The 21,623-nt window shown below is 40.8% G+C and overlaps 1 protein-coding gene and 1 long non-coding RNA gene across 5 annotated transcripts in view; one reads left to right on the top strand and one right to left on the bottom strand.

The window, feature by feature from the left end:
- Positions 1-21,623, bottom strand: part of MTHFD1L (methylenetetrahydrofolate dehydrogenase (NADP+ dependent) 1 like) — a 187,194-nt gene that overhangs the window by 12,494 nt on the left and 153,077 nt on the right. The gene's annotated exons all lie outside the window — the stretch shown is intronic.
- Positions 785-17,759, top strand: LOC112644304 (uncharacterized). 2 transcript variants are annotated; one of them, XR_004809654.2, is made up of 4 exons: positions 785-1,008; positions 1,516-1,734; positions 5,778-5,856; positions 16,299-17,759. It is a non-coding gene; the product is annotated as an uncharacterized LOC112644304 (long non-coding RNA). The 2 variants fall into 2 exon arrangements; XR_003126282.2 differs by lacking the exon at positions 16,299-17,759 and adding an exon at positions 10,002-10,144.

Below are 21,623 nucleotides of genomic sequence, written 5' to 3'. Positions count from 1 at the left end.
CCATGGAATGCTCGCTGGAGTGCGTGAGGCTAGAGTTGTCACTAACACATTCTATGTGCAAAGTCCATGGGCCTGACTTTTGGAAAAGGAGAGACTGTAGGAGTCCTTTTAGACAGAAACAAAGATAATGTGAAGCAGGGTCTGACTGACCAAATACACAAAGGAAATGGAGAAATCTTGCAACTTTTTTTGCAATGCCTCAAGCATAAGATAAAAAATTCATGTTACATAGGACTAGCAGTTTTGAGTTGAAAGACTTTGAGATGCCTCTCCCTACTCCATAATTTTTTCCTTTATTTGTTCTGATTGTAAGGATGGTACCTCTTAGTCTACTTTCGTTTATGGTTATCAGGAATGCCCTCATGCTGGCTTGCTAAGGAGGACAATGTCCTGCTGGTCACCGTGGCTGGAAGCTCAGAGGTGGCACATGGAAGGTGTGGCTGGGTCCTCTGGTTTCTGTATGCTCTCTGGGTGTTGGCTTCCTGCCTGGTGTGGGCAGCTCCGGGCCAAAGACACCCAGTGTAAGAGAGGATGTCCTCTATTTTTTCTTGATTCCTTTTTTCTATTTATCAATTTTCAAACTCATAATGTGGTGCCCTGACAAGTCCAGTGGTCACACCTCTGGTGCTATGCTAAGCACTTAACATGCGCTATATCCCATTTACTTCCTACAACCCTACAAGGCTGGTGTTACCCCACTGCCATTATCTCCATTTTGCACAGTAGGAAAACAAGACATCATAATGTGCCTCAAATCACACAGCTCTGACCTGGTGGACTGGACTTCAAAGGCAGCGTGACTCCCAAGTCCCAGTGCCAACTGTGGACCCCTACACCTCCCTAAAATCATGGCATTTAGTTCACTGCCCCTTGCTGGCAGCATATGCTCTTGGGTCCCAAAGGGGCAGGAGGATCATCCCAGATCTGAAATTGCACAGAGATGTGAGCCACTGTCGTGATGGAAATCGACACGTTCTATCAAGCTGATTTTTCAGCTACAGCATTCAGGTAAATAGATTTCTGTGAATTTGTAAAGTAAACTCAGTTACTTGACAACTTTAACCTGGATTTCTTTTAAATTATAATACTTATTTAGGGATATGTTACACAGCCTACACTTGGGGTAGTATCTTTCCAAATTACATCTTAAAAATCTCGTCATAGCAGTTAACAGTGAGTAAATCATACCTTTATGACTGTTAAAAAACAATCCCTAACATGGTACACATACAATAACATCAAGAGTTTTTTCTTAAAAATATCAGGCTTGCCACTCTTTAAAGATCATCCATGAGACATGGATTATTTACTCCTATCTGAAAATTGTAAATGCCATTATCCACTGAAATAACTGAAGCGCCACATCAATTCTTACTTAACGATTTCAGGGAAACTGTTGCATAACTAAGTTTGGAATTTGCTCTGGTAACTAATTTTAGCAGGATGGCAAAATCTAAGACAAATCTAAAGCAAGGCTACTGTGGATTAACCAGTTGGTTTCTCTGTCACTTACAGGTTTTGTTTTTATTCATTACCAAAAAGATCCATGAAAGCCACGCTCAAACAGGTGCAGCAATGGGCTCCCAGCAGTTGTGCAGCCTTCCCTGGGGCCCATGAGGAAGGGGAATCACCAGGGCAAAGGCTCTCAGTGAAAGTCTGGTGAATAGCAGTAATTCAATCTAGATTGAGGTATGGCGGGAAGGGCTCATGCCTGTACGACTTGTGTGTTCTTGGGTAAGTTACTTCACTGAGCCTTGTTTCTTTACCTGGAAATACAGTCGGAGTATCAAAATATCTGCATTATAGGTTCTATTTCAAAACTCAAATGAGATAAAGGAAGGACTGCAGTTTAGTGCTTACTACACAATAGAAGCTGTCATCTTTTTTTTTTTTTAAAGATTTTATTTATTTATTCATGAGAGACACACAGAGAGAGAGGCAGAGACACAGGCAGAGGGGAAGCAGGCTCCATGCAGGGAGCCCAATGTGGGACTTGATCCGGGGACTCCAGAATCAGGCCCTGGGCCAAAGGCAGGCACTAAACCGTTAAGCCACCCAGGGATCCCCGCTACTGTCATCTTATTACAGAATGTACAATTGTAATTGTCTAGTGGAGTGAGTTTAAGTTATTTATGGTAGAAAGGGAAATTTGAAAATAGTTCTGATCTATGATGAATTATAGATTTTTTTTTATAACATTTTATTTTTTTTGAGAGAGAGCAAGCACAAATGAGGAGAGGGGCAGAAGGTGAGGGAGGAGCAGGCTCCCCGATGAGCACGGAGCCCAACGCAGGGCTCGATCCCAGGACCCCGAGATCATGACCTGAGCCGAAGGCAGACGCTTAGCCAACTGAGCCACCTAGGCACTCTCAGATTTCTTTTATAAGAAAAAAATGTTCAGCGGTTTTATGAGATTTTCCCTTAACTTTTCTGGCTCTACAAACAATTTTAAAAGCCACGCTTTCTGGCCTTCCTACTTACGGTAATCAAATCTGAAGCTAGCTCCATAATAGTCAAGACCTAAAGTACTCAAGCAAACAGGGACTGTTCTGATTGAGGACAGATCTTATTTTAAAGGAGAAGCCTCTAGAAGTGTGATGATGACCTGAAAGCTAGTGTGACTCTAACCTGAGGTGAGTGGGGAGGAAATGCAGGCTCCGGCCTCTGTGCAGGGCAAAGAAGAGGGGGGCTGTGGGGGCAGAGGCACTATCTGCAGTTGACGGCCAAGTGCCTTGCCAGGAGAACCTCCATCAGCTCTGGCAAAACAAACCAATTGAACAGTGCTTCGCCCTTTGGAAACTCGATATTAAGTAATCAAATTCTGGTTTCTGAGAAGCTCATCATCTGAAAATTAACCATGATGCTCTGGGCATGGTTTTATCCTAAGGTCCTAATGGCAATTAAATAATTATTCTGTAACCCATTTAAAGGGGAGAATGGATGCAGGGGGAGAGGAGAATAAAAAAGAGGAAGGCAGGCGTGGGGGATGAAAACTGCTTTTACTTAGCTGCTCTGGTCTTTCTCCCCAAGGAGCTTGTTACAGAGATGGGGCTGCCCCGTCATTTAGTATTTCCCTTCTGTCTTCACCCCGCCCGGCCCTCCCAACCCCGGCGAAGCTCCTCCGCAGGAATAATAAGCTCCTGCAGCAGGAAAATACAACAAGATGGAGGGAAATTATATCTATTTCTTGAACGTCCCCTCTGTGCTGCTCTTGGGATGGAAGTGGAGTGGTGGTCTGGGGAGGCTGCCTGGAGGAGGGGAGGGGTAGGAGCTGCCTCCTCCAGGGTTCCCTGACCCACCCGTGGCTGGCCAAGTCTCGAGAAGGAAATTGAATTAGGGCAGGATTTAGGACTACTGTGCCACCTAATTTAACTATATTAAAAACTAGAGTTTTATTTTGTTCTGCACTTTTTTTTTAAGTGGTTCAGATCAGATGCTGGCTGAGGGAAGGCATGAGGCATGTAATGAATGGACCAAATGGGGCCCCTCCCTCAGCCATGGGGTGAGGCCCTTGGCTCCAATGGGACTAGCTGGAGCCAGGGCTTTTTTTTTTTTTTTTAAGATTTTATTTATTTATTCATGAGACAGAGAGAGAGAGAGACAGACAGACAGACAGACATAGGCATAAGGAGAAGAAGGCTCCCTGTGGGGAGCCCAATGCAGGACTGGATCCCAGGACCCTGGGATTATGACCTGGGCCAAAAGCAGACACTCAACCACTGAGCCACGCAGGCTCCCCTGGAACCGGGGCTTTGAGTGAGGTTCTAGGAGTGGGGCCCTGGTCCCATAGGACTGGTGGCCCTGTAGGAGGAAGAGTCACCAGAGATGCACGCACACAGAGGAAAGGCTGTGTGAGGGTCAGGCTACCCGAAAGCCAAGGAGGGACCTGGGGACAAACCCTTCCTTCTGACACCCTGCTCTTGGACTTGGGGCCTCCAGAGCCGTGAGGAAATACCTCCTGCTGTTCCAACCCCCAGTCAGTGGTACTCTGTGACAGGCACCCAAGCCAATGGACACATGGTCCTTATGTGGGTAGTTCCTTCCCTGGACACACTTACCTGACGATCTACAGAACGTTTTTCTTCTGTCACTTTCCCCGGTTCCCGGACCGAAACAGTCCTAATTCCGCTACTCACAGAGGCTTCTCTAAACAGAACATTTTTTTCTCATGGAAAGGCAGACAGTAATTACAGGCCCGGGTGTGTGGGTGTGGCCACAGCCGGGCGAGGCACTCGGAGCCATCCCTCCTGGATTCCTCACCTTCTTCACCCGTGTCATCCCCCTTCCTTCCTGCCCATGCCTCCAGCACTCCGGGGGCCCTGCAGCTGCCTAGACCTGCTTCCTCTGGGTTAATGTCGTAGAAGAAATAGAAAACTGGGGACCCCTTGTCTGCATCATTCACAATTCATGTCCCCACTTCTGTTTCTCACAAACACATAGACCACATTAAGAATAAGGCAAGACGCTACGAGAGCAAGATGACAGATTCTCTTCATTTACATTTAATTTTTTTCAAAGTAAGTCATGTACACTGCCTAAAAGGTCACATGGTTCGTTGTGTTAGGAAAGGACAGTCCCCGTCTGCCCCTGCTCGCCGGCCCCCGACCACACTCCTACTCCACAGAGGAAGCCCCAACCAACTCCTAGTTTTGCTTTTTACTGTTCGCTGCTCTGGATTTTGCAGCATCAGTTATTGTCTGCTGGCTTTCTCATACGGATGATGAGGATTTAGTTCTTTTACATCCTATACCACTCCCGTCCCCCTCCTCTCCTCTTTCCATCTCTCAAATGTACAACTATCATTGCCTTTGGTTGGGTCAGGATTTATAGGACTATAAATATGACTCAGAGTGAGGCCATCATACATATTCTGAGCACATTCCCATTCTGGTGCCGTTCTCACTTCTTCTAGAGTTAGAAACTGTCTTGCACGGTCATTAGCTCAGCTTGCTATGTGCCTATCATCCATGCACCAACACCCTGGGACAGAACTCCAGGCCAGCCTTCCTGTGGCCAAGCGTGACATGAGCCTCCCTTGTAGCCTGTCAGTGCCCTTCTTGCAGGCCAACAAAACAACCGTCTGGTGGGATCACTCTTTGCCATGCTCCTGGGGATTCCTTTCTAGTCCTTTCTATTGTCTGTTTCCATGTGCTGTACCCACATCATGGTAGATAAACCGTGTGGTGACTTTCAGTAACTGCACCTTCATGGTGAGACCTGTTGCTTGCCCTAAACCAAGAGAATATAGCAGAGGTGATGGGATGGTGCTTGGTCTTTTGCCCCTGCTGGCTTTCAGTGAGTACCATGTTAGAAAGGAGCTAAGGCAGCCACAAAAGCCACATGTAGTCCCCCAAAAGCTGATGGCCAACAAAAAGCTGGGCCCTCAGTCTTACAAGGGCTGGGCCCTTGAGTTCTTACAGAACTCAAATCTGCCAACAATGCTGTAAGTGTGAAGGTGAGACCACAGTACCAGCTGAAGCCATGACTGTGGCACAAAGGACACAACTTAGCTAATCTGTGCCTGGACTCCTGATCCATGACAACTGTGAAATAATAAATTATTATTTATTATTATTATAATTTATTATAATAAATTATAAATTTATTATAATAATAATTTATTATTATTATAAATATTATATTGTATTAAGTTGCTACATTTGTGGGAATTTGTTATACAACATAGAAAATAGAAAATGAATACCCGTATCTTCTTCTTTTAAACACTTTTCCTAGTGTTTTTCTACTTGCAACTTCATTTTATTATTTTTTTTTAGAGAGAGCTTCCACACGCAGGTGTGCTGGAGCAGGGGAGCAGAGGGAGAGGCAGAGACAGAATCTCAAGCAGGCTCCATGGTAAGGATGGAGCCCAATGTGGGGCTCAATCTCATGACCCTGAGATCATGACCTGAGCCAAAATCATGAGTTGGGCGCTCAACTGACTGAGCCACCCAGAAACTCCACTGCAACTTTATCTTAAAAACTGGTCTTTATTTAGTAACTTGGCATACAATAAGCTGCCCAAGTTCAAGGATTAAGTTTACTAAATGTTATTACAAAACAAGTTGCTATAAACACTTATATACAGATCTTTATAGGGGTCTTTGTATGTTTCGTTTCTCTTGAGTAAATAATTAGGATTTTTTTGGGGGGGCATATAGTAGGTATGTTTAATAAAGACTTACCAACTTATTTTCTAAAGGGGTTGTACTGTCATGCATTCCTCCCAACAGCATAGGAGAATTCCAGTTATTCCACAGCCTCACCAACATTTGGTATGGTCAGTCTTTTTAATTCTAGATATTCTAATAGCCATGTAGTGGGATCTCCCTGTGGCTTTAGTACGCATTTCCCTAATTTTCATGTGCTTATAATCCATATATTTTCTGGGATGAAGTATCTACTCAAACCTTTTATTAATTTTTTAAAGGAGTTGTTTGATTTCTCATTATAGGGTTCTGAGAGTTCCTTCTACATTCTGGATACAAGTCCTTATTAGATAGATGACTTGCAAATGTTCTTTCTGCTCTGTGGCTTATTTAGTTTCCAAATATTTGGGGTTTTTCCAGATGTCTTTCATTGTTCATTTCTAATTTAATTCCATTGTAGTTAGAGAACCTATTTAATGTTCTTTGCTCTAGTTCTATTTTGATACCACTCTAGTTTTCTTTTGATTGCTCCAAGTATTTTTCCAGTCCTTTTCTTCATAAACTACTTATGTCTTTACATTTAACGTGGGTTTTTTGCTTCCTATGTTTGAGACTTGCATTTCTGGTCAATCTGACAACTCTGTCATTTAGACCATTTATATTTAATGTGATTACTGACATAGCTGGGTTTAAATCTACCACCTTGCTATTTGTTTTCTCTGTTCCTTGTCTCCTCTTTTTCTTCCTTCTTTGGATTGGGTATTTTTATTGATTTCATTTTCTTTCGTGGTCGTTTTATTTACTACAACTCTTTGCTGTATTATTTTAGTGGTTTCCTTGGTGTTTATGCTACACACACTTAATTTTTCACAATGTACCATCGAGTGATATTATTCTACTTCATATATAGATCTTATGCTACTGTGGCCATATATTTTGCTTCTATATATTTTATATACTCCACATTTTTATTATTTTTGTCTTATACAGTCATTTATCTTTCAAAGAGACTTAAATACTAAGAACAGAAGTCTTTATGTTTACCCATGTGGTTACTATTTCTGGTACTCTTCAGCCCTTTGAGTAAATCCAGGTTTCTGACTGGTCTAATTTTCATTCTGCCTGAAGGATGTCTTTTAATATCTCTTATACTTCAGGTTGGCTCATGATCAATTCTTTCAGCCTTTGCTTCTCTAATAAAGGTCCTTATTTCACCATAGCATTTGAAAGACATTTTAACTGGGTAAAGAAACCTAGGTTGAGAATTTTCTTTCAGTACTTTAAAAGATGTCACTCCACTGTCTTCCGGTCTGCATTTTTTCGGATGAGAAACCAGCTGTCAATTTATCTTTTTTCCCTCTGTACATAATGTGTCTTTTATCCTTTGCTTATTTTTATGATTTTCTCTTTATCATCGGCCCCAAGCAATTTTGTATATTAAAAAATATTTTTTATTGAGGTATAATCGACCTATAACTTTATATTAGTTTCAGGCGTACAACATACTGGTTTGATATTTGTATATATTGAGAAATGGTCACCACACTGAGTCTAGTTAACATCTGTCACTATGCATAGTCAAAAAATACTTTTTCTTGTGATGATGAGAACTTTTAAGATCTATTCTCTTATCAATGTTCAAATTGATTATAGTCATCCTGCTGTACATTACATCCTGTGACACTGCCTCTTTATAACTGGAAATTTGAACTTCTGACCCCCTTCACCCATTTAAGGAATTTGATTAAGATGTGCCTTGATGTAATTTTCTTCATGTTTCTTGTATTTGGAATTTGCTCAATATCTCAGTTCTGTGGGTTTATAGTTTCTGTCAAATTAGGAAAATTTTGGCCATTATTTCTAAAATATCTCCACTCTTCTTTTTTTCTCTCCTGTGGGACTCTAATTATATGTAACTTTCATCACCTGAAATTGTCCCAAAGTTCAGATACTCTTTTTTTTTTTTTTTTTTTTTAGCCTTTGTGGTTTCATTTTAGATAGTTTCTACTGTTATGTCTTCAAGTTGACTAATCTTTTCTTCTGTATTATCTAATCTGTTATTAATTAGAATACTTGTTCATCTTAAACACTATAGTTTTTATCTCTAGAAATCTGGTTTGTCATTTTTATGTCTTCTAGCTCCACTTAACATGTTAAATCTTTCCTCTGGTTTCTTGAACATATAGACTACCATTATAGTAACTGTTCTAATGTCCCTGCCTACTAATTCTATCATCTGTCACTTAAAGGTTAATTTTGATTGACTTTTCTCATCATAGGTTGTATTTTCCTACTTGTTTGCATGCCTGGTAATTTTCGACTGATTGTCAGATATTTGATCTTGTTGGATCCTGGATATTTTTGTATTTTTATAGTTAGTTCTGAGACACATTCAGTTACTTAGAAACAATTTGATCTTTTGGGATTTTGTTTTACAGTGTTGTTGGGTGGGGCTGGAACTGTATCTAGTTAGGGTTCATCTTTCTTCTACTGAGAGGCAAGATCTTTCTTAGTATTCTAACCAGTGTCTCTTGATAATGAGGTTAAAGCACAGGAAGCAGGTGCCTCCTTCCTGGTCATCTGTGGAAGCCATGCACTAGTCCCTCTAATTCTTTTAGGTGATCCTTTCTCTGTCTTCCAGTAGTTTCTCTACAGACAGGCACTGATCCCTTGAAAACTCAAGAATGACCCTCTGTGGGCCTTCAGAACTCTCTCTTGCTCTCTCTCTGCACAGCCCTTTCATCTCTGGTATCTGCCCTGCAAACTCTAGATGCTTTAGTTTCCCTGGAACCCCACCCACATGTCTTCAACTTAGTGAGATAGCTGAAATCTTCTAGGTTTCCTCTCACTATGCAGCAGCATGAAACCTTTCCTCCAGGCAGTAGTGGAGGCCACTTGTAGGGCTCAACTTGTTTCTCATTTCTCAGGGATCGGTATCTTTTGTTGCCTGATGTCCAGTCTTGTGCAATATTTTCTAAAATACTTTGTCTAGTTTTTTAGTTATTTCAAATGGAAGGGTAAATCTTGTCCCTCTTATTCTGTCTTTACTAGAATGCAATTTACTTTATTTTTTTTAAAGATTTTTATCTATTTATGTGTGTGTGTGAGAGAGAGAGAGAGAGAGAGAGAGAGAGAGGCAAAGACACAGGCAGAGGGAGAAGCAGGCTTCATGCAGGGAGCCCAATGCCGGACTCGATCCCAGGACTCCAGGACCACACCCTGGGCTGAAGGCAGGCGTCAAACCGCTAAGCCACCCAGGGATCCTGAATGCAATTTACTTTTAAGACAATTATACGCCATTGGGTGAAATATTATTATGTTATAAATGTGAGTATGAATTTTATAGGTGATGGCGGTTTTAGAGGTTACTATTATGCTACTTACTCTACCTACAAGGTAAGGTTATTGGAAACATGGTATTTTTACATACAATAACAGACTTAGACTTTAAGATATATAGTCCAAGAATGAAATTACTTTAATAATTAAGGACCAATGGCACAATACACAGGGCTAAAAATCATTTTCTTAAACCCGGAGCCAAAATTCCATTCATTTATTAACATGTAAAATAAATACAAGAATTTTCTGCATGTGTGTGTGTAAAAAGTTCATAATCTTTAAAAAGAAGCATGAGAAATTCTATACTTGTAATGTAGATTAACGTGTGTGCTTTTTAAAAAGCAAATTGTAGAAATGATGAGGAATAAAAGAACATACATTTATGTTTAATTCGGAAACCAATATTAAATTGGAAACCAATATTAAAAATAAGAGGCTTCTTTAGTTACTGCTTAGTTATCTGCTTTTCTCAGAACAAGCTGGTTTTCTCTAACTTTTCCTTTTTGGCAGTCAGCTCCTTACTTCATTGCTTTGCTACTGACACAAGCAGGGAGAACCATTTGAAGTTCAGCGAGCCTCCATCAGCTGCCCTCTCAGTGACCTTGGTGAATGAAAGCTTCTCATGATGGCACATTCTCAAATAAATCTGTGGCTCAGGCATCTGACAAGTGTCTGAGTTATTCACTAACATGTTGAAGTACAGTGATACCATCAGCCTACTAGCTATTTTCCCACAGAAACCAAGCCAATAAAGCCTGAATTTTTCATATACTTATATATAGAGAGAACACAAATTATCAATGCAGATGCACTTTCCGTCAGCAAGCAATTGTATCAGCACCACCTATCTCCCAGCTTAGTTTCATTTTCACCATAATCTCACTCTTCCTTCCTTCTCATCTACTTCCCCAACCATTACACCTATTGTAATGTCATTTTCTGGAAGCCAAAAGTCAACCTGATGCTTACGTGAAAATTTAATTTCAAGCACGTACATCTAGATGAAGCAGGATGGCAAACATTTATTTCATATACTGTTATGTTTCAGAGGTGACTGGAGCAGGGTTCCAATTTCTCTAAATGAACTGGGACCGGTAGGGGGCTTCCAGACCAGCTGTTTCCCCTCTGTGCAGTCAGTGGGGATTTCCATGGGGAAAGGACTAGGACTGGCTCTCTGCCTCAGGCCCTGAAGGCCTTGATTGGCTTTGGGATGAGAGGGTCATCAGAAAGACCTTAGGAGGGAAGTGATCCCTGGCTAGGCAGTTTCAAAGAACCAAGGACACATGATGCTTACTCCAGAAACACTGAGGCCCACTTGCAGAAGAGAAGTTGTTATGGCAAAGTGGTTTGGCTAATAGTGGAAAGGGGCACTTTCTTAGATGAGAAACCAAAGTTATAAATCCAGGGTAAGGGACTGCAATAGGAAAACAATAGAGTGGTGACTTTGATAGAGGGGGAGGAATAGTAAAGGGAAAAAAGCACAGAGTGAGCTAGAATCTACTGTATGGATTCTGTATTTAGCTTTTGTCATGAATGGCCAATATCCAAAAGTCTTGTGGCCTGTCAAGCAAGCAAGAGAGCAACTGGTTCATTTTTGACCACACCTTACTCCTCCTGGCTGTATCACTGGGAGGGCTACGGAGATCCCATTAAAAAAAAAAAAAAAAAAAAAAGTACCTAATTTTTAAAAACAATGTGATCTCCATGTACCTGGGTATGGGCTTTACAACTGCCATCGTTTTGGAATGAAGCCACAGCTAAAATACTATACGGTAGAGGTGGATGAACTTAAAATATGAAGTCAATACTCAATGTACCCCAGCCCCCTGGCCCCTTGCCACTGGACCTGCCTTTCCCAGCATCCCAGTCTGAATTCCTCATCTTTCACCAAGACCATCCCAGATTATGATGGATGTACGGACTGCAATAAAACGATACCATAGTTTTAGTCCTTTCCAAAAATTTAATGAAATCAGACATACTGGCACAAGTCCACAGGAAAGGAATCAAAGCTGGATACCATGATCACTGCTTCAAAGAAACTGAGCTGAGTTCAAAAGAAGTAAGGCTGTGGACAAGTATGAATGCCATTCTTAAGGCTACTGATGGTCCATCCCGTGAATGGACCACTGCTGACAATGCTAAATGTGGGCAAAATGGTTACTTTCTGGCCTACGTAAGAAAGTTCTGAAATTTTTAGCTTTTATTTTCTGCCAAGTTTAATTGTCCTGCATTGTAAGTAAAGGATTTTTAAGTTGAAAGTTTATGCAATTCTTAAGAAGCTTCAGAAATTTCTACTCAACTTTTGAAAAAAAAAAAAAAATTTGGGCTGTATACTCAGAGTCTCGAGAGAGTCTCCTGGGATTCGTGAATGGAAACATTAAAAGCCCGAAAAAGAAGAAAGGTCAGAGAGTGGGCTGGGAAGCATATGGATGTTGTAACTGAATCCTCAGTTCAAGAAGAAGCTGACCTGTGGCAGCTAGTTGGAGCCATGAGGAAATGCCTCAGGATTTGAAAGCCCTGGTAGCATTATTAACCGCATCCAAGAATAAAAAGTGAAAACTGATACTGGAAAATCCTGAGGTGTCTCCATCTTCATCACTGATAAGATCTTGGCTCAAGTTCCACTCAATGGGTCAGTAGGCAAAAGGCATCGGTGCCCCGTGAAATCACAATGTGGCTTTTTACTTCGGTGTGGTCAGGCACGCATGCCTCTGTTGCTACAGACAAGAGGACAGCATAAACTCCCCTTTGTCATCTTCTGATTTAATCAAAACAGTGCTGCTATCAGATCTGTATTCTAGCTGTTATTTCAGTTTGTTTACCCAGAAGCCTCCTCTACTGCCAATGGAGTGAATCAGAATTGTGTTATCTGTTTAGCATTAATCATCTCTTTCATGTAGCTATGCCTGGGAGTAAACCTATTATTCAAATGCTACTTTCAAGTCCTCTTGGATGTCCCTTCATGCCTCACAAAAAATTACAAACGTGCAATAAAAAATAACCATCTGTGGTTTGCAGGCACTGAGGCCCTCATGCGATACATGGGATGCTGTGTCCACGCGACATCAGCAGAAAGGAAGAATGAATGGTGATGGCAAGTTGCCACTTACGTTCCAGCTCCTGGAGAAGTGACCTTGTGGTAGGCCTGGGTCACTGGGTTCGAGAGATTTCACTCTCCGAGTACGTGGAGATACGTGCTTACGTATGGAGTCATCTACCTTACTTATGTGTAACAGGCAATCTTATTTCCAGTGTTAGTAGGCAAGAAGCTGTTATTTATTCCTTGTGAATCTAACAAAAATTGATTTAAAAGAGGGATGAAATAATTTGTGATATATATATATATTTTAATTTGTGATATTTTTAAGTGGTCAAACAAATGGGAGTTGATTTTATGATAATGAAAGGGATATGGTTTTAACACTTACTCAAATGTATTACAAAGACCTACATACACTGGTTTAATGCTGAGCATGAAAGGAATGACATGAACAATGGTAGGAATTTTGTGGGAGTAAGATGAGAAAACTTAAGTTTGAGAGGATCCTTCTTAGGGAGCTGGGGGGCCTCAATCATCCCAAAAAGGATGCATGCACTCTGGTTGCTGACTTTTTGGAAGGGCTAGTCACAGATGAAGGATCAACCCACTTTTCCTGTTGTTCTTTTTAAGCCAAATCATTATTTTTAAGAAACCAAGTGCTATCCAACCTCTATGAGTATGAGGACTTCTTTTTGAAGTAGAAAATGAGTTCCTATGTGTAGAATCCGTTAAGCATGAAAACATGTCAGAAGAAGGACCACTGTAAATGGAGTGCTAATGACCTTAAAGGACTTTATAAGGATAGAGGAGGTTCCTCTTCCTCTGAGACAGTGAGTTTTAAGTGTAAAGTAGGTCATTTGGTGACAGGAAGGGCATCACTCCAAGGGAGGCTAGACTGAGGACCGGAGAACAAAAGCCAGAATCCTGACCTCAGCTGAGGCTAAAGCCACACAACCCTAGAGTTTTTGTTTTCTGGGTCAATTCCTTCCCTCTTTTTGTATAAGTTTTGAGTTGAGTTTCTTTTATTTGCACCTAAAACAGCCTGACAGTGAGCATCAGGCCACACTGGCAAGGAATGGTTCTGCCATCGGCCCCTGCTCAGGGCCCTAGGTCTCCAGAGAAGCGAGGTGCTGGAAAGAGGCAGGAGAGGGGTCAGAAGCCACCAGGGGAGCTGCGGCTGTGGTGCCTGAGTCCCCTGCAGGCCTTCCTTCCCTTATCTATGGGAAGGAAGGCCTGCATGCTCATTCGCTTGACTGAGAAGCTCTTCCTTTTGTTAACCTTTCTGTTCGCCTGGAGTGGTCTTTCAGATACTCCTAAATCCAATCACACCAAAGGTTTAAAACTGTACATAAATGTGTAGGAGGTCATTTAAGAATATTAACACATTTTGCAAGATTAGCAAACAGTTGCTATCTTGAAAAGTTGTAGGTTATGATTTGGTTCAATTTTATGTATATATATATGTGTATATATATATACGTATATATATATATACATATATATACGTATATATATTATATATGTATATATATATACACATATATATATATAGACACACACATATATATGTGTATGGTGAGTATAAAACTAATCTTTGTTAAATTGTAAAAAAAAAAAAAATCAAACCCCTATTTCTAATAAGTTAAAAACAATTTAACACTTCAAGGGAATGTTTCAGGAATTTAAGACATGGCACAAAGAGACAAATTTTAGATTTACAAAAATGAAGTTAATTTCTTTGGAAGTGAACTCTGCAAATGAAATCAGTGGTTTTTAAGAGACAACTCCTCAAATTGACTATTTTTGCCAAATATTGACCTTATTTTCATTCTTTGATTTTCCAAGTCTTTAAAATAGTATATTTTTAAGACAAACAATTTGATTATGTATTTTGAGAAACTCTCAATCTGTGAGTTCATCCAGGAGTGGCCGGGTCCCAGTGGAAAGATTCATGACAAAGATACACTGATTATCTTTTAAACTTCCCCAAATGCTCACAACTCCTTGCAGCAACTATAATATTATACTGTACTCAATTCAAATTATTGCCCCCTTGGAAAAAAAAACAAAACAAAACACCAAAAACTGGAACACAGTTCAGATCTTTGGTTTTAAAGGTATGTTTTCAAACCCTTCATTAATTTCCAACTTGAGGCAAGATAATGTAATATGACAGCTGCCATTACTTCCCCCTTCCCATTTTTGACTTTGGGTGTTTAATTATTCTGTTTTCTTAAATGTCTAAATACATTTGCATAAGTTTGCAACAGTATCAAATGGAAGGATTCATGAATTTGTCAATATTATTTTTGGCTTGCTTCATGGAACGGAAACGTGCTATGTTAAAAGCACAAAATTCTGAACAGGGAAATAAGCAAATTGCTCTTACATCTGTATAAAACATATTTGTTGGTAAAATAGAAAAGAAAAGAAAGATGGGTGTTTAACTGGATTACTCATCTTGCAAAATATTCAGTTTTCCTATACTATGCTGCACAACGTCAATTAATCATGTTGGAAAGCTGAAAGAACAAAGACTGTTTTGATGACACATGAGACAGTAAATGAAGCTGAGATAGGAATAAAGACTGGAGGGATAAAGACTGGTATTTTGATTCTTTTTCAGTCTATATGATCAGATGATACAAATGATTCCAACTTGGTTTATAATCTAAGTTCTACCATTGAGTTTGACTTTGTCCATGTTTTCTCACATTCCGAGACAAATTAAAATAATGCAATACTTTCTGTTAATAACCACACAAAAAGTAGCAAACACATGTAAATGTAACCAATCTAGCCATAAATAGGCCAGAATGAACATTAGAGAAGGTTAAGTGGTTAGGCACCAAGGTTACCTCCTAGAACCAAAGCCAAATTACATGTGTTGAGCTGAACGGATGTCTCATAGGACTGCAGTCTCTCTGCCTTCTTGTCTGCTCTATGCAAGTGTACGGCCACCCAAGAATGAAATCCAAAACTGAATAAATATGCAGCAACCTCATTTTACAGTCTTCAAGTTACACCTTATCCTTTATCAGAGCTTCAAGCAAATAATTAACTTGTTTTGAGTTTGACTTATTTTCATTTCCCATATCCAAGGGGTCACCCTGTTCACCTTTGCCTCCAACATACACCTAATACACAAAATGTGCTTACTTATCTCGCTCCTGGTCCTAGGGTATGAGTAATGTCACAGCAAAGGCTTTGTCACATTTATTTTTTTTTATTTGCAGTGGCTTAGAGTGCCTGGAAATATAAATACATGAATAGACATGAGAGTAAAGAGGAGAAAGAGGTCTTAGTAATCTATTGCCTTTTGATACCCAAGGTGAATTGAACATCACTGACTGGCTTAGAAATTCCATTCAGGTGAAGGACTTGATGTGATCAACTTGACTTTTCAGGTTCTAAGGATCAGGCTTTTGGTGAATGAGTTGCATTAAGCAACTTACAAAGGGCCTGTTTTATAATCTAAATGCCATTTTATTAATTTACAAACAATGTATGACTGCCATTTTGAGAGACGGTGTGGAATGATGGGAAAAGCAACAGACGTGAGACAGAAGAATGTGTAGCCAGGGCACATTGAGGAGATTGTTTTCTTGATTATGTAATGGGACAGGTAGACCAGATGACCTCTAGCATGATGATTTGGAGAAACACAATGTTGGGCTTTCTCACCGCCTGACTTTGGTTATAACTACTTTCGAGGTGCTAATGACTCCAGAATTTATAGCACAGATCTCTTTTATCAACCCTAGATCCAATACCCCATTGTCCAGTCAATGTCTTCACTTGAATGAATAACAGATGCATCACTCAACCTGGTCAAAGTGGAATTCATCATCGTGCAGCAAAGAGTTAACATAGCAGGCCGAAGAATGCTATCCTTACACCTGCTTGCAAGGCTGGTATCTGGAACTTGGACTCTGGGAGGGGTTCCTTCCATCCTCTAACTCCCAACGGTGGCTAGCCACATGGTTTACACCAAGCATGCTTTGTTTTCTGGAGTCTGGAATTTGGTATGCGCCAGGCAGAGGGGTGATCAGCCCCTGAAAAAAGTACTAGGTGCTGAGTCTCTAATGAGCTTGCCTGGCAGACCACAGTTCCTATGTGTTGTCACAATTCAATGTCAGAGGGATTAAACAGGTTCAGTGTGACTCCACTAGAAGAGGGGTCTAGGAAGCGTGAGCTTGGCCTGCTCTGGTCTTTACCACACATGCCTTTTCCCTTTGTGGATTTTGTTGTAATAAGTCATAGCCTCAAGTATGAATATATGCACGATCTATGACTTGGTCTGGTGACTCACTGAACCTGGGGGTCGTCTTGGGTTCTGTTATCTTCTGCCTAAAGCTGTTTGTTTTTCTTATTGTTTATCTAAATCAAGAACAAATAGACTGCCTGGAGGAGCAAGTCAGAAATATGAGCCCGTCTTGAATTCTCTCCTCCTCTCTGCATTCATTCAGTCCAGTTTATTTGACCCCCCTCCTTGTATCTCTCACACCTGCCTCCTTCTCTCATCTCCCTAGACCTTGGTCTAGACCCATGAATTTGCCTTCTACTACTACCACCTCTTAACTAGGCTTTCACCCTTCTAATCTCTCTTCTTTACACTCCCCCCTCCAGACTGCTGTCTGCGGGATCTTTCTGAAATGTAAACACAATGATCATGCTCCTCTATTTAAAATCTCCAGGCCCTGGGGGTTGTATTCTTGCCCACTGTCACTGCTCACACTCACTCAGAATCTTGTTGCTTGCACACATGATCGCTGTGACACAGAATTTTAGCAGTGCTTTCTAATGCCTCGATGCTTTCTGTTTACTGCTTTCCTGTCATATAGCATCTGGCTAACCTGTTCTCATCTTTCACAATCAGGCCGATCCCATGCCCAGCCTGCCAGCCCTGAGTGCCACCTGCTCCATGGGCTTTGGAGCACATTCATGCGCTCAGTCTCTCAGAAGGAAAGAGCTCTCTACTTTTCAAGCATCTCTATATTTAAATGCTGTCCCTCACCAGCCTTTGAACTCCCCAAGGGCAAGGTCCAGGCCTTTGTTGATTTGTTGTTCCTTCTCATGGCCTAGTGCACAGCACTCCTCAATAAATATCGAATGAGTGAATCAGAAATAAGGAATTTGTGTGGTTGCACAGTGATGCATTTAATTAGCTAGAATGGCTCCATGAATCATCACTGTTTGCCTGAGTATCTCAAGTGTATCTAAAGGAAGAGGATTAGTCAATGAGAAGATCAGTTTCAATGAGAGAACTCTGCCACCTGATTGTTTTGGTGATGACAATAAAAAAAATCTCATTCCTCAGTGCCCTCCTTTTCTAAATTCCAGGTAGTACTATACCTTCTGCTGCCCGTATTCCACCCCGGGGCAGTGAATTTAATTATTTGCTATGTAAATATTACTGGAGTTGTTTTGATCAGATTTTCTGAATTACTTCCCACAAATTCAGTGCTGTTTATCTTAGAGATGTCCGCTTACTGACCTTGGCCGGCTTTGCCCTTCACTTAAATCCTAATATCTTCCTCCAAGTTTCTACTGTTTCCTCCCTACATTACATGAAGGATTTGAGTCTGGAACCAAGCAAAGCCAAAATCTACTGGAAGCATTGACTTCCTCATAAATAAAACGGATGATTCCCTGGTACATTATGTAATACACTGAGGAGGAGCCTCTCCTTACCACGTCCTGGCTGATCTATATGTGCCCACAGGACAGACAGCATAGCCAGTCTCCGGCATGAGGATCTAAATGCCATGTCAAGGACACTGGAGGAACTGCTCTGGGACATGACTATCTTCATGCAGTTTGGTTAGCAGTAAATACTCAATATCTCTAATAGTTTCCAGGAATGAAAACTACTCAACAAAATGGTAAGAGAAAAGCCTCAATACTTAGGGAAGTACGCGACAGGTTTTATAACATCTGCATCATTTCGTAGTTGTCATTTCATAAGAAAGAAGAACAATCTTAAATTTTATATTCTGATTTTATAAAACACCAGTCAAGAGCCAGTTTATAACTACAGAGGCTTAAAATTAACAGGTACCTGGGGAAAGGATCCGTCCTATGAGGTGTAGGAACTTGGCTCTGTGGCAGAGGCAAGACCATGAGTGCAGATGTCCCAATTCAGTCTACTCACCACTGCACCATCCTGGCCTTCACCGATTAGCTGTCTTTTGGTTTAAAAAAGAAGTTCCTTTAGAAATATTGTGAAATGTATAATGTTGGTGAATTGTTATCTAATGAGTTAAAATGGCAAAATAACAACCATTGGCACACATGTGAGATGTCCTCTCCCCGCCACTGCTTGGCCAGGCCACACCCACCTAGCCCTGCAGGCGGGGTCCTCGGAAAGGAGGGGACCAGGGCTTTCTAAAGCATGGAGTCAGGGGGCCACATGAGCCATGGCCTTTCCTTCTTGCAGGACAAACCATACCTTTCCTCCTAAACCATAACTTTTATGATAGAGCTCTATCTTCAGGGTTAAATGGGCTCCTGTAGGCTAATTACCATCTACACATTGAAAATTTGCAAAGGTGTAACAGACTGAATGACTTGAGGGCTGTCGGCCTGTAGGTCACCCTTAAAAGCCAACAAGCAAAACACGATTCTGCAAAGCATGCTGAAGGAGCTTCAGAAAGATCAGAAAGATCAGAAATGCAGCCTCCACCACCAGTACAAAGGCCAAAAACAGATGTGACAGACTGCAACACTCAATGCTCCCTACGTCCTGCTCCTCCACGAACCCCAACGTGGCCCTGACCCTCCCAGAGGCTCACACTGCACCAAATGCGTATCTTGCTCAACTCTCTTTGTGAAGTTGTTTATATTTCATCAAAATGTCAACGTGGGAAGTCAGTGTAAGGTCTTGCTAGGTGCCAAAATGAAACAAGAAAAGAAACCAAAACGCTCAGTACCTAAGCTATGCGTTGTCGCTGAAAGGCAACGAGAATGAGGATTTTTTTTTTTTTTTTTTGGAGAGTGAGGATTTTGTGTACTGCTTTCCTCAAAGAGAAGACTATTTCCTGGCATGTTTTAATTGAGAAGATAAGGTGGGAATATATCTTAATGTGTATGGATGTGTCTATTCTAAGTCTAGATCTCTTTAATCTCAGAACATGCTGACATGGAATTACTACTTATGTTTTGCTCCCTAATCTTCTGCAGGCCTCTTCCAGGAGATGGAGGTTTTCAGTAAAGAACTTGAGGGAGCTTACTTTTCAATAAAATTTAAAAATTAGATTGATAGAAATCCGGATCATGGAAGATACAAACTGAATAGAAGTCAAGATCCAATCAGACAGTAGGTGTATGGTCCAGGCATCCTACAATTATGAGGGCTCAGCTGTTTAATAGTTTTAGAACTTCTTGACAACCGAAGCAAAAAGGGGAAAACACTCAGGCATAGGATGTGCCTTGAAAATGTATTTTCATTCTCTGGGGAAAGCAGCGCAGAAAACAAAGTAAAAAAACAAACAAAACCCAAACTGAGACTTAGGATGGAAAGAATTCATTCAATGCCTGGAACCTACTGTGTGTTAAGTGTGAGGCCTGGCAGTTAGAACTCAGGGACCAATAGGATGACCCCACCCTCCCAGGACTCCTCGAAGAACCACAATCCATTACTTTCTAGGGAAAGACAAGCACGCATGTCTCATAACTTGGAGCTATGACGCTACAACAGAAGTCACGGTATAAAAGGAGTACACAGAAGTTACGGAACCCAGAGGACCCTCTCCTGTGAGTTGTCTGGAAGGGGTCCCAGGTCAGAGGAGTGTCCTGCATTAGCATGTTGGTAAAACAGCTCCTGACAGCACCGGTGTTCCTCAAAAGGACACTGTTCAAGAGAAACAGACTACACAGTCTGCCAGAAATACCATTTCCCAAGCAGGCCTGATAAAAAAAAATCAGGCAGCTGATAGTTCAAGGTTATAATCCCTGGCAATGGCATGGAGTGAATCTCTTCTACCGCATTGTGCTCCTATGCCTGGCAGATCAACCATATGGCTGGTTGATAATATATTTGTGAAATCAAGGAACCAAACCAAATCTCTCACCTAAAAAGATAACCAAGCCATCCTAAAGAGACAGGGGCCAGGACTCAACTTTGAAAACAGTTCTAAACCTGATACAAGCACATTAACTAATGGGTGACAGAAATGCTGAGATCCACGCCATAAAAAAGTGGCTGACATCACTCTGGCTGATATTCAAAGATACTCAAAACAAAGGTTTCTATGAGAAAAGTCACAGGAAAATCTCAATATGTCACAATGAAATTTGCCTTTTGAGTAACACAGCCTTCTGCTAACCAACTAGAGAAATGAGTCAGAAAGTTTATCCTGGCTTATTAAAGACTATATGGAAATTAATGAATATCAAGCAATATGGTTTTGGATACCATCTGCTCCCATAATGGGATTGGTTTTGGAGTAGATTATTTAAAGCCACTCTTTCTAATTAGATGGTTACCAGAACCAAGGGCCACTTTAAGTAACTTCTAGGATGTGAAAATAAGACCATATAATCAGTACAAAGATGGTATACTATTTCTTACAGGGCAATGCCAAGGTTGAATGTGGTTCTGCTACTTACTAGCTTTTTGATCAGGGCAAGTTACTTAACCTCTCTGTGCCCTGTTTCCCTGTGTGTAAAACAAGGATAGTGATATTATCTACCTGGAAAGGGCACTGTGAGGATTAAATCAATCAATACATACAAATTGCTTAGAAATACTACCTGGCATCCAGCAAGTGCTCAGTAATACAGTTGTGCTCTGAATACAGTTTTAATTTTTATTATTTTTATAATTTATGTAAGCCTCCCTTTCTTCTTAGCTGCTTTTCTATGCATTTTTACATCGCTGAATTATGGGCTAGGAATCTCATTTATTTTCCCACTAAGCAAATCAATTATTCCTCCAAGTCATTAAACATCATAAACACGGAATATATTTAGAGACCGTCATTCTGGTCTTGAAACTATCCGGACATTAGTATCTTTAACCCTCTCCCTAATGAATCTTTTTAAAATTACTCATTCCACTTAGGAGAAAAGAATGTATTATTTTGGGG

This window comes from Canis lupus, chromosome 1 (assembly GCF_003254725.2).
Source record: "Canis lupus dingo isolate Sandy chromosome 1, ASM325472v2, whole genome shotgun sequence".
NCBI classification, from domain to species: domain Eukaryota; kingdom Metazoa; phylum Chordata; class Mammalia; order Carnivora; family Canidae; genus Canis; species Canis lupus.
Note: the sequence above shows the minus strand (reverse complement) of the source record. Positions and strands in the feature narration are given on the sequence as shown.